At 43.2% G+C, this 3,395-nt stretch overlaps 1 non-coding gene across 1 annotated transcript; it reads right to left on the bottom strand.

Moving 5' to 3' along the window:
• Window positions 1-267: 267 nt before the first annotated feature.
• On the bottom strand, window positions 268-383 carry LOC147746948 (U5 spliceosomal RNA). Its single transcript, XR_015300399.1, has one exon. It is a non-coding gene; the product is annotated as a U5 spliceosomal RNA (small nuclear RNA).
• Window positions 384-3,395: the final 3,012 nt, after the last annotated feature.

The following is a 3,395-nucleotide window of genomic DNA, read 5'->3' as shown; positions in this document are numbered from 1 at the left end:
TTTACAGTATGGCCATCTTAGAAAGAGATTGTAGGTTAGAGAGCTTTCATTTCAGGAGTTTTCCATTAGTTTCAAGATATCTGATAGAGCTTCTCAGTCACTCTTAAGTGTCACATATTTCGCAGATAAATGATTCTCAAAGGTACATTGTAACGATATACTTTCGCGATCTCTAAGCTTTACAGCTTTACTAGACTGCCGCAATAGAAATTGAGAGGCTGAAAGTACGTGCGTTATTCGATTGTTCTTACTTAGACTGAGTTGGGCAGTTCTATCAGAGATAGAACTTTCAAAAATTGAGTGAAACTCTTTAATGTTCCTCTCCACGGAAATCTTTAGTAAAAGGCGAAAGATTTATTCGGTTTGAAGAGAAACCAGAGTATGCCCAAGAGAAGACGGTGGAGGAGACCGGAGTGAACCCAACACCTTGGACTCTGAGTGTGGGGCATAAAACTAAATGAGAACTTAAAACATGTTCTAGAGAATACTTTTTCATTCATGGTCTGATCACATTAAGTGGGAAAATTACTTCAACTATATAAGAAGGATTACAAGTGAAAGAGGATTGTGGGTATGCAAATATATCCTCCCTAAGCCCACGTGGCAACACTTCTTAGTCACACGTGACGCTCGAGAGTGTATGAGGGTTTACTTTTGTTGTTGCTCTCATTACGCAATTTTGCTTTTCTCGGTATTGCAACGCTTTACTCGAGCATTAGTTTGCCTCCACTACTCGTGGGCAGTTTTAAATCAATATTTAATTACCCGCTGGTCTTTCCGTGATTTGCTGTTGAGCCGCAGCCGGGTCTCGAACCCTCGTTCCAGGATTGCAGCTCAAACTGGTAATCGACCCTTCCTCCGCCTCTCACACAGCACAAGCTCCTGCAGAGAAGGTCTAAGGATCTAACCGGCTCATTTAAAATACCCTGATAGGATATAGAGAGCTCAACCATTTTTCAATTGTCTATTATATAAACATGTATATATCTATTTACATATGCTAATTTCTCTCTTTTACAGAATTGGGCAGTTCTATCAGAGATAGAACTTACGTAGGCAGTTTTAAATAAATATTTAATTACCCGCTGGTCTTTGATTTGCTGTTGAGCCGCAGCCGGGACTCGAACCCTGGTCCAGGGTCGCAGCTCTGGTTGTTAAGTCGCCCATTCCTCCGCCTCTCGCGCAGCTCAAGCTCCTGCAGGGGGTCTGAGGGTCTGACCGGCCCAGGCACCGCCGGATCCGTCCACCCCCTTCCCACAGCTGTGTTTTCGGGTCACTGAATGGGGCTCACCCGCAGAACAGCAGCAAAAGCTGCACATTTTGGAGCTGGTGACCCGGCTCGGATCACGGCTTCCGCCCAATGCAAAGGATTCTGAGAAAATCACTCTTCCCCGTCCCTGGAAGGTGTCTGGTTCTCTTCTAAAGCGCTTAAGTGCTCTCGAGCCAGAGTCGTGCTATATAAGACTACAAATATTAGGAAAAAAATATTTCGAAATGAAAGGGCCATTATTCACCGCGGGCCAGAATATAGCGCCACCTAGATACATTAATTAGAAAGATGTACTAGTAACCAATTGTATTTGTGGCATTCTCCCCAGCCTGGGAGAATTCAAATGAACACTCCACACTCAGTGCCAGATTTATTAGTTTGTCACCAACTGCGCTGCTTGAGAAGGAGGGAGCAGGAGAGCGCCATATTTACAGAAATATGGCACTATGATCCCCACTCCCTAACGCAGTCGCGGAAATGTGCGACCGTGCACCATGACCACACCTTTGCACCATAGTGCAAGGGTATCTCCATGAGACTAACATAGGTTTGCACTGGAAGGATCTAGTACAAAATACCATGCTTAAACTAAGGGGCATATTTACAAGGAGCCTGCGCTGGCGGTGACGAAGCGGCGGCAAAGAGTGCAGACTCATATTTACAAGGCCACGCATGGCCTCATAGATATGGAGTAAGACAAAGCAGCTCCAGTGGTTGCGTTGCCTTACTCTGCGCAAAGAGGCGTTCCATGGGCGTTGCAGTGGGTGTACCCACGCAACGCAGATTGATATTGAAGTTTCCCAGATTCACAAGGACTTGTAAACCTGGGAATGTGTCAAAAGCCTATTCCTTCCTCGGGGAGGCATAACGAGGAGAAATATCTTTATTTCTCCTTGTTTTTTCCTCTTTGTATGTGTGCCGCATTCTACAGCCCAAATTGAAGGAACACACCTCCATTGATTGTTTTTGTGCAAGAAAGTGTCCCTTCCTGTACAAAATCAATCATTCCTACAACTCATACACCCTTGCACCATGGTGCAAGGGTGTATGCATTGGCACTAGTCAGCCAATTGCACCAGCAAAAAAAAAGTACATTGATGCGTCTTATTGTTGTAAATATGACACATTCCTGCACTTTACTCGCAGCGTGGCAAGCTGGCTTGCGGTGCATCAGTTTGTTGTAAATATGCCCCTAACTTTAAACTTTTCCCACTTTCTATGTGTGCTGTACAGTGCAGCACACGTGCAAAGTCAGAAAAGAAAGGATAAATAAAAACATTTCTCTTTCATAGTGCCTATCTGAAATGGGTACTATTTCCTGGCGCTAAACTTTGTCTACTTTATTTAAGTAAATAGGGCTTAGCGTCAGTAACCATGGGTGGTTGCACCACACATTGGTACCCCCTTTTGGCGCTAAGTAATGTAAAGGACTTTCAGCCCGATTCATCAAGGTGAGTATTTGCTATTCCTTAATAGCGATTATTAAGGAATCGCTATTAAGGAATAGCAAAATGCTATTCACCAAGAAATCGCTAAATAAATTGCGATTTCTAATTATTCCTTAATTGCGATTAGCAAATTGCTAATCGCAATTAAGGAATATCTTCCCATTCATTCCTATGGGCCCAAAGGCCCATAGGAATGAATGGGAAGACATTTAAATGTGCGAGTCGCAATTAGCGATTTGCATATTGAAATTGCGATTTCAAGGGTGCAGGGGTGTCCAAAGGACACCCTGTAGCACCCCTGAAATGTATGCTACATTGGTGTTGCGCACATACATGTCCCAAGGACATGTGTGTGTGTAACAAGAAACTTAGAAAAATGCATTTAAATGCATTTTTCTAAGTTTCCGCTATTTACCACGAGGTTTGACCTCGCGGTAAATAGCGGGAAATGTTTGCAAATTCGCAATTTAAAAATGTTTCAAGAATAGCATTTAAGGAATCCCTAATAGAGATTACTTAAATGCTATTCCTCGCAAATAAGCGAATTCTTAAATAGCGATTTTTGCATTTGGGATGATGAATCCCAAATGCAAAAATACCGCTCGCAAAGGGCCAGATTCTCAGAATCTGGCCGTTTGCGACCAGATTTAACAATGATGAATCAGGCTGTTTGTGTT

Source organism: Lissotriton vulgaris, chromosome 1_1 (genome assembly GCF_964263255.1).
Source record: "Lissotriton vulgaris chromosome 1_1, aLisVul1.2, whole genome shotgun sequence".
Lineage (NCBI taxonomy): Eukaryota > Metazoa > Chordata > Amphibia > Caudata > Salamandridae > Lissotriton > Lissotriton vulgaris.
Note: the sequence above shows the minus strand (reverse complement) of the source record. Positions and strands in the feature narration are given on the sequence as shown.